The sequence below is a fragment of the Delphinapterus leucas genome, chromosome 2, assembly GCF_059928025.1.
Source record: "Delphinapterus leucas isolate spDelLeu-1000000601 "Yukka" chromosome 2, BTC_Dleu_Yukka2, whole genome shotgun sequence".
In the NCBI taxonomy this organism is placed as follows: domain Eukaryota; kingdom Metazoa; phylum Chordata; class Mammalia; order Artiodactyla; family Monodontidae; genus Delphinapterus; species Delphinapterus leucas.
In genome coordinates, this window is record NC_143130.1 from 17,764,935 (window position 1) to 17,779,318 (window position 14,384).

General features: G+C 44.3%; 1 protein-coding gene across 20 annotated transcripts in view; it reads right to left on the bottom strand.

The window, feature by feature from the left end:
* The window catches only part of PARD3 (par-3 family cell polarity regulator), a 642,085-nt gene that overhangs the window by 359,339 nt on the left and 268,362 nt on the right, over nt 1-14,384 (bottom strand). Inside the window, exon 1 of one of the 20 annotated variants that reach the window (XM_089906476.1) lies at nt 7,216-7,316. The exons of the other annotated variants lie outside the window; for them this stretch is intronic. The gene's annotated coding sequence lies outside the window, so the exon portion shown is untranslated. Of the gene's footprint in view, nt 1-7,215; nt 7,317-14,384 lie in introns of those variants that run through there. 20 annotated transcript variants of the gene reach the window in all.

The window sequence follows — 14,384 nt, forward strand, 5'->3', positions numbered from 1 at the left end:
ATATATATATTTTCAAAGTATAGCCTCTGAAATATTAACAAGGAAATTCAAAGATGAGGATCTTCAATAGTTAAGCTACTGGATGAAGCACACGGGAGGTGGGCGCGATGTCACCGGGTCCCGGATAGCTGTTTGATGTGTGCCTTCCTTTGAAGAGTGGATAAAACAGCAATAAACCCTCATCACAAGATCTCAAATTCTCTGTGGCACTAATGCACTGTAAATATTGATATGCTTCTCTAGATTAGGTGCCTTTTAAATAAGTGGGAAAATGGAACATCTAATAATGAATTAGAACAAATACTAAAAGGGCAGATACATCCTTTTTTTTTTTTTTTTTGCGGTACACAGGCCTCTCACTGCTGTGGCCTCTCCCGTTGCAGAGCACAGGCTCTGGACGCACAGGCTCAGCAGCCATGGCTCACGGGCCCAGCCACTCTGCGGCATGTGGGATCTTCCCGGACCGGGGCACGAACCCGTGTCCCCTGCATCGTCAGGCAGACTCTCAACCACTGTGCCACCAGGGAAGCCCCAGATACATTCATTTTTAATGGTTACACATTGCACCCCTACACCTAATCAACTTTCCCAATGTTTCTCTTCTTTTATTCAAGTGATTTTTAAATTATTTACCCACTCAAGGCAATGAAGAAACCTTTTCCATAAGACAGGCAGCAGTCATCAAGGTATTTAACCAAATCTAAAAATAATACGTATGCAGTGACACGAGTTCTATTAGAACATACGATGCAAACGGCATAATTACTCTTCATACAAAATGAAGACCGTCTCCCCCATCTTTGGGGCAATTACACATTTCCTAAAGACACATCTCACAGTGAGAAGGACCAAGTTATTAACACATGCCACAGGGAGGAAAATCTGGCATCAGGATTGCGAAGTCCACCTTCCAATATAAGTTGCCCCTTTTTATCAAGGTATTTATCAGTATTTCACTTACTGAGATAAAATCCTTGGAAGAAATCTAGGGAAGGCAAGGCAGGAAATAAGCTTGAAAAAACAATGAATGACTCAGAGAGAAGGATATAAAGTGACTTTATCACCCTGTTATTATATATATATTATATATATATACAAGCAATAAATAAAGAATACTATAGTTGGAAGGCGCCTTAGAGATAAATTGAAATACCACATTTACAGATAAGTGCACTGAGGCCTGGACAGAGACTGTAGGGCTGGGTCAAAGGTCACACTGCTCCTCTGCGGCCCAGCTGTCCCTGGAGTGCCTGTAGCAGCCTCCTCACCCGTGCCATTTGGAGCTGACCGCACTGCCGTCCCGGAAGAACCAAGACGTGTCAAAGCCACAATATGCTTCCACTTCTCTACAGATAACAGGTGAGTCCCTGGAAAGACTGAGTCTAAAACCCACTTCTATAGATAAGAGGATGCGTTCACTGGTCCCACTGAATCTTAGAGACATATGAGGAGGGAAAAGAGAGTCAAGGGGAAAATATACATGCAATGTTCTAATGTCATATGAACATTTACAAAATAAAACCAAGAATTTTTCTGAGGCATACGAAACTGGCATCATTAGAATTCTTTCTCATGCTGAAACCGGTAACACAACGACCCTGATCAGGAGCCCTCCAAATACTCATATGAGTACAAGTAAAAGTGGGCGTATGTGAATAAGATCAACAGGTTGTTTCAGGGTTGCTGTGATCTAATACTACAGTGTTTCAAAATCTTACCAGTAAGGGAAATATACAAAGGATCCCTCTACATTGTTTCTTACAACTGCATGTGATTCTACAGTTATCTCAATTTAAAATAGTAAATAAAAGCCCTCCAAAGAATTAAACAGAAGGTCCCAGGCAAGATGTCTCGAGGTCAAGGCCTGCAGCCACCGGGACTGAAGGCATCTCTCTAACCCTGTCTCCTAGAACAGTCTCCTCCCGCCGCACCCGTCCTGGTGTCCTGCTGATCATCCACACCGACGGCTCCTCCAATATGCTCCACACTCGGGTGCCTCCGTGCCTCCCCCCCCACCCCACCCCAAGAAGCCTCTAGCCTCCACCCAACCCCGTTCTCACTGCACAGGGTCCTATGCCCCGTGGCTGCTCCTCGAAGGGCGCCAACTCCTCAAATCCATCCAATCCAGCAGCAGAGGACTGACTCGGGAAGGGGCAATTAAGGAAAGTTTAAAGGAAGGACAAATATACGACAGGATTAAGGAAAAGCAGCCGGGGATGAAGTACCCAAGAGGCAAGGGGAGCGGAGGGTTTCACTGCAGGGACACAGCCACCAGCACCGCACAGCCGGGCAGGGCTCCCGTCCCTCTCCATCAGCGCCCGGCCATCGGTGCATCCCCCGCCTAACCAGGCCACACGAGAGAGCCTGGAGCCCGCGGACACTCCCACTCCGAGAAGAGTCGGCCCCTGCCCCACCGGCAGCAGCGCCGACAGCGGGCCTGCAGGAGCTCAGGACGCCAGTGGGATTCCTCTACCCCTTTCTCCCACTCCACTTTGCCCCTCCTCCCAACAGCATCAGCCCAGCGTTCACCTGGAGGACAGGTCTTCAGGCTATCATTGCAACAGCCCCGCCTCCCTCCCTGCACGCATGCGCACATGCCCCCAAAGTGGGAACCTAAATTTTTCTTAGTTAAGATACCTCAGTCAGTGGGACTTCCCTGTGGTTAGGAGTCTGCCTGCCAATGCAGGGGACACGGGTTCAAGCCCTGGTCCGGGAAGATCCCCCATGCCCGTGGAGCAACTAAGCCGGTGCGCCACAACTACTGAGCCTGCGCTCTAGAGCCCGTGCTCCTCAACAAGAGAAGCCACTGCAATGCGAAGCGCACGCACCGCAACGAAGAGTAGCCCCCGCGAGCCGCAACTAGAGAAAGACCGTGTGCAGTAACGAAGACCCACCGAACGCAGCCAAAAATTAAATAATTAATTAATTTTAAAAAAAGATGCATCAGTCAGCAACAAAAAAGCTTCCTAACCGTTAGAGATTTCATTCGGGGGTTGCTTTCCTGTGGTCCCTGAGGGTAGGAGAGAGTGGTTCTGGTCTGGCTGCAGAGGTGGAAAGCCTTTCATGGTTGCCTCCCGGCCTTCTGGGGGAGGGGAGGGCTGGCCTAAGGCCATTATGGGAGTGACCAGGGGCTTATAAAAATGTGCACTGGCTACTAAATCCGGACATAAAAACTCAGTGTCCCCAAATCCTTTGCTAAGACAGAACTTGGGAACAGGGTGGGTGCTGTCAGGGTCCTGAGCTCCCTCCAGGCCCATGGGGAACACCCAGGCAGCCCCAAGAGCAGAGAAAACAGTGCTTCCAAGGGCTACCTTAGCCCTTTCACTGATTTGGGGTCCCCTTTCTGTTCTGCTGTGGCAGGTGTGAAGTCAACACGCACTTGCCAACATCTACTAGACACAGCTCTTCTAGAGAGTCTACAGAATAATGAATACAGGGCCAAGGGTCCTTTGAGAGTTGTGTATTATGGAAAAATCACTCCAAGTGAATCCCACTCTGACCATTCAAATACTCAAGCAGATCCCCACCTGCCCTGCGAGGGCTAAGGACAGGTAAAACCAGGTGTGAGTGGAAGGGAGGAGGCGAGGGTAAGAAGAGGAATGACACCCCAGGGTGCCAACGAAACTCAACCCAGGGCGGTGAGCGGCACAGCCACGTGCACAGGGGGCACGGGGGACTTTCTCTAGGACAAGACTGTGGGAAACTTTGGCTGCTAATTTCTGTATTTTCAGAAAAATACCTTAAGAGAGCAAGGAGGGGATTGAAGTTGAGAACACAAGAGAGTGAGCGGGGAAGAAGCAGACGGGAGCAGGGGCACGCACGGGGCAGCGGGGAGCAGGTAGGAGCTAATCCCAAGCTCTTCTTACAAAATGAACAAAATACTCGGAGAAAGACCAGGAGAAGGCGGGGGGACTTCTGTGTTACTGCGAGTGGTGATGCTTTCCCTCCCAGATGTGTGCTGAGCCCTGCACGTGCCCTCTATTTCCAGGGACAGTCGCCCCAGCTGGAGGGCGAGGACCGCGCGCCTCAAGGCCGGCTCTGTCTTCCTCACTGCCTGATCCCGGGACCCAGAGTGGCCCCTGGAAGAGAAAGTACCTGATTCCAGTTGTGCGTGGCAGCTGTGCTGTGAGACCACTGCTAACCTTCCCAGAGTTCGGAAATACTGAAGCACTGGTCCAGGAGGGGCCACAGGTGAGGTGGGAGCCTCTGCTCCCAGCAATTTCATCAACCCATCCGTGAATGGCCGTGTTTTACATGCGCTTCTGTTTAGAGACACCTCATTTCATAGATATTGATTCGTGAACATGAAACTCACAGCCAACAGGACTAACTCTCATGCCTGACTGAAGATGAACTAACGTGTGTTTTCTCCATAAGGCACATCACAGACTTCTTGTACTCAGGAGCACAAAACGGCATTTTATGTTCGGAGGTCATTTTGAACAGCAAAATCACCAACCAAAAGCACAAAAACGTGAAAAACATGGCACCAAATAGACCATGAAAGGGACCCTGTTTACAGTATGAGCACTGAAAAAGAGGCAGAGGGTCCTTGCTCACCATCAACTGGGGACACGTGCGACTGGATTCAACAAAATTTGTGGGAACCTCCACAAAGAGTGAGGCCCAACTGTACCTTCTCCCATAGATATTTGTCAAATGAATAATCGACTCAGAAACCTTTAAAAGAGAACCAACCCCACTTCCTCCAGGTTCCTCCCCAGATACTGCTCTCTGGCTTCTTTCCTTGACAAGCGATCTCGGAGAAAGAGAAGCTGACTGCTTCATCCCTCCCTTTTCCTTTAACCCACTATTATGTGGCTTCCTCCCCACCAGCCCACCGATACAGAACCAGAAACCTCCCTCTCTTTATCAGCGGGTACTTTTGAGCACCAGTCTCTGGGGAGCTCAGGGTGTGGCGCAGACATGGCCTCTGCCTTCGTGGAGGCTGCAGCGCGGTGGAAAAGGCAGACGAATCACCCAGCCCCGTGCAGTGTGATCATGATGCTTCAGGAGGAAAACCAAGAGCCACCAAAACACCTAAGCGGGGACCTTTCCGAGAGCATCCTCGAAGACTTCACGACAGAAGGGATGGCTAAATTCTCCCTGCTGTCCTTTCACACTCCTGGTGTCTCCTCTCTTAGGAAGCCCTGACCACTTCTACAAGGGGCTCCTCTTATGGCCTGATCCCACCAGCGTATCTGCCGCGCTGTCATCCTGGGTTTGGGGATCTGCCTCCCCTGAGCACACAGCTCCTAGAGAATAACACTGCACTTGTCACCATCACACTCCCCAGGGGGTCACCCTGGACAAGTGCTGAACCATCGAAGAAGTGAATGAATAAGACATCAATGCTGAAGGTTTGGGTTTGTGCGTTTTGGGTTTTGTTTGGTTGTGGTGATGGTGGTGTTTGACCAGTGGGGTGGACAGAAAGGAAGAAAACATGCAGCCAGAGAAAACTGCAGGGGCAGAGGCCAGACGCTTAAGTTCTACAGAATTAAAAGGACTGCAAGCAATTCCGTGCGGCTAAAGGGTAGAGTTAAAGAAGTGATGTAGAAAGTGAATGCCAGGGAGGGAGCCCTGGATGAGCCAAGCAGGGTCTTGTAAGTCAGAAATTCTCACACTTTAATGTGTACGCAACGCGCCAGGGGATCTTGTTAAGACGATTCCATAGATCTCAGGTCATGGAAGATGAGATTCAGCCTTTCTAGCGTCCACCACACTTCAGGACTCCGCACAGCAGGACTACACTATGCTGAAACTTTCTTGGGCTGCGCTCAAGACTTCTGGTGCACTCTTATCACCTCGTGTGTGCCTTCCCTCCAGCCTGGATGCATCCCTTACAGAACAGCCATAACACCTTTGCTAAACCACACGTCAGATGTCATGACTCAGAACGGTTGGTACAGTCGGGTCGCAGGACATCAGATTAAGCCCTGGCACCTACCCCCGTGATCTGAGTAGCACCTCTCCACCCTACACTCAGATCCAGCTGGAACGCTCTGAAGTGACCAGAGGCCACATACTCCTCCAGACCTCGTCCTTTCCTCCCCATTCCACCCCATCTTCACCACTCTAAGGTCAGCCTGGAGGGTACCACCTTCTCTAAGGGGTCCCCATGGTTCCAAAAGCATAAGTGACACCACTCCTTGTGTTAATTTCACTGATTAGAACCAGTACTCTACCGTCTGTCTCCCTCATTAATCTTAGAGGTTCCACCCCAGCAAATGTTTGCTAAAATGTTGTTGTATAAATAAAAGAGATGAACGAATGTGACTATCCATCCATCTCCATCCTTTTCACATTGATTGTCTCAAGTATTATAAGGGCAATCTTTTTAGCAAAGAAAAAACAATTACAGATATTAGATGGCCAGAGGAGACCAAAAAAAAAAGGCGGGGGGGGGGGGGTTTCTCCTGGGAGAAGCTCAAAGAATTGTTAATTGACACATTGGTGATAAACTCTCTCTGGCCAAGAATCTCGACAACATTCTACTAATTTTTTATTATTAACTTTGCACTATTGTTCTTCACGCAGTGTGCTCTCCAAAGAGAATATTTGAGTACAAGCAAATCTAAATTAATTCTTCACATAAAATTTTATATGTTTATCCATATCAAATCCTTTATATCACTTTCACCGTACCAATTTAGTTCAACAATCATGTAGATTAAGTTTTGAAATTATGAACTCCATCTGACAAGTCATCTGTCTTTCAAAATTGTTGACTATTGATTGCATTGGAGATATTCTCTCAATGCTCAATGCCCTTTCTCCTTTGACATTTGTCTTCTATTATTTTATTAAGGATTCAAGTACCTCAGTGACTGTCAAGTTAACTTTTGATTAGCATTATTCTCCCGTTCCTTTATTTCATAATACTATACGAAAGTGTGGTATTTTTCTCCTAACTAGGGACCAGCTTTTCCCTAATTTCACGAGCCAATTTTCTGTTACGTAAGGATGTACATCTGAAGGTCCTCCACCGTACTAGACTTTATAATTAGTTCACTAGCACATTAAACATCATCAACTAGTTCACAATGGCAAGGCCCTTCTTAGCTCTCAGGTGTTAAACTTCCACTAGAGTCTCTACTCTTCGTTTTGCTCATATATAGACTCTTCATCTTGAACTTGAATCTTCATGGTACTAAAAGCTGTACAAGAATGCATCAGAAGTCATTCACTCAATACAAATATCTACTGAGCACCTACCGTGTGCTAGGCACGCTTCTAGTTGCTGCCGTCAAGTGATCCCTCGAGGACTGCACATTCTGGTGATGTAGGTCACCAGAGAGGTCCCTTGTGCATTTCCCTCACTGAGAGGATGAGAACGGTGGATAAACAAATAAGTGTAGATGATGCCACGAGGTGACCAGCACTGTAAAGTAAAATGAAGCCAAGGAAGACATCAGGGCTGCAGAAAGTGGAGAAATGCTAGTTTATCCTGGGGGAGTCTGACGGCGGCACTGCAAAAGCATTTGAATAGCTCACTATCCACTTTCCTGTCCTGAGCGTTCCAGTTTCAAATTAATTCCTTGTACACCCTGGCTATTCATAAAGCCATTTGGCCCTGGCCGCTACAAGGCGGCAATAAGACTGGATGGTTCCGAAACATATGGTCGCATGTCTGTTTGTGTTACCTTCAAAGTGCAGAGGTCCCTCATTGCTAATATAATCCGTTCCTCCTTCTCCTTGAGGAAAGAGCCATGTAAAGCAAATACGTCCTGATCATTTATAACAAGCCAATTAAGTCTGTAATCACTAACATTCGTTGATCATTTACTATGGGTCATGCATGTGCTGAGAACCTTATTGCATTAATTGATCATCTCCTCAGAACAAGGCTACAAAACAGGTTACATTATTACTCCCATCTTATAGGTAGGGAGACTGGTGTTACAGGGTTAAGATATCTTGGCTGAAGTTAACCTATCAGTAAGTGGTGGAGACAAATCCAAGCCTTGATAGTCAGGCCACAGAGAGCATGCCCCTCTCCAGGAAGCACGGAATCCTGCAACACCAAGAACGGAAAGATCAGGCTCTGAGTTATTCACCTTCCTCACCAACCTCTACCATCGTGGTCTCACCCGAGGCAGGACAGCAGCAAATGCATGTGAGCTGCACTTACTCGCTCACACCGAACCTCAGAGCTGCAGAAACATCACTGTCACTGAGCCAATGGCTCACCTGATGTTTGGACCTTTGCGATGCTTTCCACAGGTGAAAAGAAAGGTCATGAAAGAACTTCAGAATGAGACAGGTTCCCTTTAGCTAGGACTGGCAAACAAATGATGCTTTTAACTTCATCGCAATTCATTTTATTCTTAGGGGATTTGTGGGGAGGAATGAGGTGTGGCACAGTGAAGGGGGGGACCTCATGGAGAATGTGTGTGTGTGTGTGTGTGTGTGTTTGTAAAACTAAACACTTCATACTTCATATCTACGTAGGGAACATTTATCTGGATTAACAGGTTCAATCTGTATGTTCACAGTATGTCACTACAATCTTGTGAAATAGGCTATATATTCACCAAGAGTCTTTTCAGTCAAGTACATACTCAATTTAGGATAATAATGCCTGGAATACACTAAGCACTCAATAAGGGCTAACTCTCTCTCTCTCACCTGCAGCCCTCCTTTATCTGACCTTAGTAAAAGGTCGGAAATCCAGGTCAGTACTAAGGTTTTCCCGTCTCCACCTTGCACTTGTTCGTACATTCTCTGAGTTACATCTGTGGCTCCAAATCTTCACTAGTCATTAGAATGATCTGGGACTATCCTGGAAAATGCTGATTCCTGGGCCCCCACCCAGAAATCCTGAAATTTGGGTCTAGGATGAGGGTCGGGCGTTATTTTTACAAGCTCTCCAGGCAATTGTAACTGCAACCAAGGCGGGGAATCACTGCTCTAGGCTGGAGAGCACTGCACATCCATCCTAAGAGATCTTGTTAAAAATACAGATTCTGATTCAGTAGGTCCAGGGTGGGGCCTGAGAGGCCGCATCTCTAACAAGTCCCCAGGTGGTGCCTTGGAGTAGCAAGGCCCCTATCTGTGCTGCCCAGTAAGTAGCCATTAGCCACCCCGGCCACTTAAATCCCGTTCCTGGGTCTCCCCTGCCTCATTTCAAGGACTCAACAGCTGCATGGGGTTAGTGGCTACCACAGTGCACAAAATACACGTCACTGAATTTTTTTTATATATAAACAATTTTGTCAGACACTGAATTTAGCTTAGCAAAAATATAATTAATCATTAATTCTACACTCTCAGTTTTATTAACTTTTAATCACTAAGAAAGAATAAGACATAAGGCAGTCCTGCTTCTTTTTAACTTTAATTCAAAAACATTATATAGAGAGAACAATTTTCCAACTTATTTGATATAGCGCAAATAACCTACATTTTCTAAGATTTCATTGGACTTTTTAATGTAATATTTTCATGTGTGCATTTGCACATTTTGGGAATCATAATCCATGACTCCCCAAAGAAACAAAACAAATATTTACAGAAGAAATTTTTTATTAAAGTGCTATATTTGGAATGAACCCACTGTGACAATTCAAATCCTACTGCAAATCTGTACACAACAGAGAAACTTCCAATAATAATTGGGGAAGGGAATATTATTTTAAGAAAAACAAACAACTGCTTGGCTGCTTTTTAATTGAGGAGATAAAGCACTTTAATATAGATAAAACATTTCTAACATTTAAGAAGCACTTTTACAACTATAAAGCCACGAACTTTACCCATAACTCTGACAGCCTGACAAGCAAGCAAAGAGAATTCAACCCAATAGTAGTTTCCTAGGCAACAAGCACAGATAGGACCAGTGGAAAAAATGAAAAGAAGGAAAAGCATTGAAGCATTTCCAGTGGGCTTGAGAAATAGATTTTAATTGTCAAAATGCCACAAAGACAACAATATTGAAAATCATTTCACTGAAAATGATTCAAAGCAGAATGCCATTTTCATTATGGCAAACGAGGTGTGGAGAAATTGGTTTCCTTTCCTTTGCTCTGAATTAAGTAGGGATGGCAATCCATCTTGTTTGATTTTACAAAATCTATCTACATTAGTTTAATGCCTCCTTACTTTTCTCCACAAATATGGACTATCTGCTGATCCAACGTACAGAAGAGAGTCACCAGGATGACGGGGTAGCCCAGGGCACAGGGTGCGGCTGGGCATCCTGTTACAAAGACATGCTCATACATGCTTCGGTCTTACCTCAAAAGTAAACCACACACACACACACACACACACACACACACACACAAAGTAAACCACACACTTCACAGCACAGATTAAAATAGCACTGGGTTGTCCACATTCTCACCAGGCTTCTGTTTCCTCATCTATAACAAGAAGGGCTTGGATTCAAACTCCAAAACCTTTCTGGCTCTAACAGCTTTTGACTTTTAGAAATAAAGTATAGAAGGGCTCTTTTGTCTAAAAACATTGAAACAAAACAAATACTATATTCTAAGCCATTTTAAAACTTTTTCTTCATAGGATCTAAACGCTGACAGTTAACCTTTAGAAAATACTATTATAAATGTCCCACTTCACGGGTATTAAAATGTCTACATTTTACATCAGCTTTTGTAACCATGATGGCATTTGCTCTCATATCTAAGTCAGGAACATTTACTTGGATTAACAGAAATGTGCTGGATGCTCATAATTTATATTTTCACACAATGTGCCACTACAAGCTTGTGAAATAGTCTATATTTTCACCAAAAGAGTCTTTCCAGCCAATTGTTTAGTCAATTGGAACTTAGGTTGAATTGATCAAATAATTCAGGCAAAACTACCAATTTAGTAGTTGCAGGCAAATGTCCCAGAAGTGTTTTTCTGATAATTCACCTTTCAGTGATTGGTAAATTAAGGGAATGAATAGCAAAATGGGGCTTCCAAACAAGAATATGTTCACTGTTTTTTCTTTTTCTATCTTGTCTATCCAACAAAGCCAGATTAATACATTATAATCCATTCCCCAGAGCCCTTGAACTTCATTAGATCCCGTTTAATGCCATCATGCTCCTCTGGAATTGCCTCCATTCACTTACATTGGCTTTTCTTTTGGCTTTTTATCTTACTCTCTAGATTCTTTTCCTGTTCACTCCTCAGAACACTGAGTATCAATATACCTCCATAGAAGTAAGCTCCTTCATACGTGATATGTGTAAGATCAACTGAAAGAAAATTTAAACAATATGGCCATTAAAAGAAAAATGAAAAGAGTAAGTGCTAAAAGAACCTCATAGGTAGACGGACTGAAATTATGTGCACGTCTGCGAGGAGGCTGACAAAGCCTGTATTTGGTCAGGAAGTTTGAAAAGGAAGGAAATGTTAAAAGATTGATCTTGCTTCCCTTTTCACATGAGCTGCCAGAGAGCAAGCCCAAAGTTTTGTGGACTTAAATGTATACTATGTGATAGATGGTACAGACATACATTACATAGAGATAAAATTTTCTTTTCCTTTGTCTTAGTTTTCAACTTACATTTTCCTTTTTCACAATTCTCTATTTTTATTTTCTAATTATTGTTTTTATTGTTATTTTAGAGACCAACATAAATCCATGTCTACTAGTTAATCAGAGCACATATCTAACATTATTGGGTCTATACAGTATCAACAATATATTTATATAAAGGATGGTAAGCTTTAAAGTATCAAAATTAACAGGATATATACAACCGATTCATTCTAACACGTCTAGAACTTAATATGCTCAAAAGTATATGTTGAAGAAATTAGTTAATTGGCATTTATTTTTCCAAGCAACAGTATTCAGATTATACATCACACATTTCACAAGAGGCCTGGGACTGAACACTGGTCTTCCTTTATGAAGAAAAAAAAAGTAACATCAAACCTTTGAAACCTCAAATTTCAAAAAATCTCATATGCTCTAAAGCAAATTATGGGGAAAGATGATAATGACCTAAGTGTAGGATCTTTACAAGGGATTAAACAATGATTTGACAAACCACAATCTTTTTGTGCTTGCATTTCTAAAAAGAGAAAAGGGAAACTCCTATTGAAAAGAAATAGTATGCAGTATCTTTACAAATTAATCATAAGATTCATTAAGAATAAACTGGCTATCAGAGAGCTGGCTCCATGTCAAAACACATTAACTGAATTAAAATATCAAAAATAAAAATCAATTTTGTTGGGGCTTCCCTGGTGGCCCAGTGGTTGAGAGTCCGTCTGCCGATGCAGGGGACGCGGGTTCGTGCCCCGGTCCGGGAAGATCCCACATGCCGCGGAGCGGCTGGGCCCGTGAGCCACGGCCGCTGAGCCTGCGCGTCCGGAGCCTGTGCTCCGCAACGGGAGAGGCCACAACAGTGAGAGGCCCGCGTACCGCAAAAAAAAAAAAAGAAAGAAAAGAAAAGAAAAAGAAAAAAAAAAATCAACTATGTTTCTATGACAGCTAAGTCACTAGAAAAGAGCAAGCAGGAAAAGAACCCTACCTTTACTTCTCATCAGGCTAAAACTTGAGTGGGCTGCTGTGTACCACTGGGTGTGCACTGCCAGCTATGCTACTGCACATCCCGGAAAGGGTAATCATCACAAAGGGTTTGCGAAGATAGACAGTCATAGCTCAGGTTCATCTTTATCATTTCACACAACTACAGGCGTAGGTATGATATGAAAGATCATATTCTCCCGCTATGGGGGAGGGAGGCTATACACATTTTTTAGTACAAACATGGTCAAATATGAACATTCTCTTTCCCTCCTTTCCCCAGTTCAGCCAGTGTCTAAATGTTGCTAATCTATAGATTGATTTACCTGTAACATTCTCTCTTCCTCCTCCACTGACTCGTCCCAAAATTGCTCCAGGCCCCTCACAATTGGAATTGCCTGCAGTAAATACCTACCAAACTTGCCTTATTCCACTGTTTTTAATCAATTCAAAACATGTGACTTGTTTGTGCTTCACACAGGTGAGCTCCAGAGCTGGCTCAAACATCTTAGGAGAAAAGTTGAAGTTTTCAGAAATTTTTGAGAGTTGGTCGTTAAACAGAACCATTATTAAAATTTAAACTATATAAACGTATAATTAAATAGATTATATTAAAAACAAAGATAATACTCAAAACACAGCGTTTCCCAGCTCCTTTACTACGTATTGTTACATATACTCGTGATGCATCAATTGCATCCATGTGGTGGAAACACTATAATGGCGCATTTCTCTCCAATTCTGTGTTCAGTGACATGATATTGGGAACTTGAAATTGGCCACAGTGAGAAACCATGGAAATGGGCAAATGCTACAAGCCAGGTCTTTTTTGGTTTCAGAGATTCAGCTGTTAAACAGTTACCAGCACACCAGTGGATGTGGAGACAAATCCCCTATTCCCCTGGAGTCACCAAAAGCACAAGGCACTTCAGGACCACACAGCAAGTCTGTGCAGTCAGGAAAGACCCACCAGAGAGACTGTCACTTGAGCAGTGCCCTGAGGGATAAGTTGAGGTGAGGCAGGTGGGCAGTGAGGACAGAGAAGCAGCTTTACCACACTCAGAGGGAAACGGTGCTTGGAGCCTGAGACCCACCCAAGAAACTCAAGCAAGGGAGCTGAGTACAGGGTAGAAAAGACAGAAGCAAAAGAGTTCTTGCAAACCTTACCAAAACTTACCAATATTAACTGTATTAAAAAATATTGGGAAGCTAAGGAAAGTTTTGAAGCATTGGGGCAGAGGAAGAGATGTGAGTTTCTCAACAGTCACTCCTGCTATGAGCAGAACGGACTCCAGGGCTGCCCAAGAGAGGACACAGAGAGACGGGCCAGAGACAGGCCCGGGAGCTTTACTTTCCTGATAACAGAGCACTAATAGCAAAAACCTTCTTCAGCATGCCACAGTATCGTTTTTTATTTATTTATCATTTAAACGCATGCTCAACTAACAGAAGCATTATTAAACACATACAAGCCTCCAATAAAGATGTTAAAAAAATAAAGATAAAAGTGCCTCCATCAGATTAAAAAATATATATGTACAAGAAATGGTAAATTCTAAACTACGAGACAATACAGATGTATGCAAAGCTTCAGTATTCTGTGTCCCCACGTCCCTGACCATGACCCAGCTGCACAGACCGCCACCGACACCAGCCTTGGAAGGTGAAATGCGGCTCATCAAGTCGCAAGGTTTGGTGAGGCTTTAGGAGCTGGGGCCAATGCCACTAGGGACAGCCAGTTCGCACAGACCCTTAAAGACCCCGGCAGCTCCGGCCGTGACCAAATGCCCCCACGGTGTCCACTAGAGACAGTGCCCTGGCCACTCAGTTTCACCAGGGGCACATATAAATGCGAAGCTCACTAACTGAGATGCCAGTTCTTCTTCACTAATAG